Here is a 540-nt window from a genome sequence, read left to right as displayed (position 1 = left end):
CCGGCAGATACTTCAAGCAAAGACCATGTATGGGGGCAAACCCACATATAAGACCTTGGTCAATGTAGGGGCAACCATTCATACCAATTGTCACTATCCAGCTCCCCTACTCCCCGGGGAGCTGGTCCCCATTTCCCCTTCACTCCTCACATTAAAAATCGGCCTTGTGCCTAATTTGCTCAGTGGGGAAGCAAATAAATACACCCTTTTCTTGGCCTTTTGGCCAAGATCAAAGTGTAGTATCTGTTCTTACTACATGCTGTACTTATGTTTGAAACTTTGTGATATAAAGTGGGGGATCACTTTTCTGTATTAATTTAATGTAAAATGATCACCCACTTTACAAACAGTCAGTCTCAAAGCCATTCAAGTCATTCTCCAGATCATTCAAGTTGTTTTTGAAGGATTCCAGTTATTTTTTAAGCATTCAAGTCATTCTTAAGGTCATTCAATTCATCCTTAAGTTCATTAAAGTCATTCTAAGTCATTTACTTTATTTATTTGAGTCATTCTAGCCCATTTTTCGGTCATTGTAGTTTA

General features: G+C 38.7%; 1 pseudogene; it reads left to right on the top strand.

Moving 5' to 3' along the window:
* The first annotated feature begins 202 nt into the window (after positions 1-202).
* LOC145264037 (U2 spliceosomal RNA) lies at positions 203-340 on the top strand (annotated as a pseudogene).
* Positions 341-540: the final 200 nt, after the last annotated feature.

The sequence above is a fragment of the Euprymna scolopes genome, chromosome 3 (assembly GCF_053919585.1).
Source record: "Euprymna scolopes isolate OS-2025 chromosome 3, ASM5391958v1, whole genome shotgun sequence".
Classification (NCBI taxonomy): Eukaryota; Metazoa; Mollusca; class Cephalopoda; order Sepiida; family Sepiolidae; genus Euprymna; species Euprymna scolopes.
Note: the sequence above shows the minus strand (reverse complement) of the source record. Positions and strands in the feature narration are given on the sequence as shown.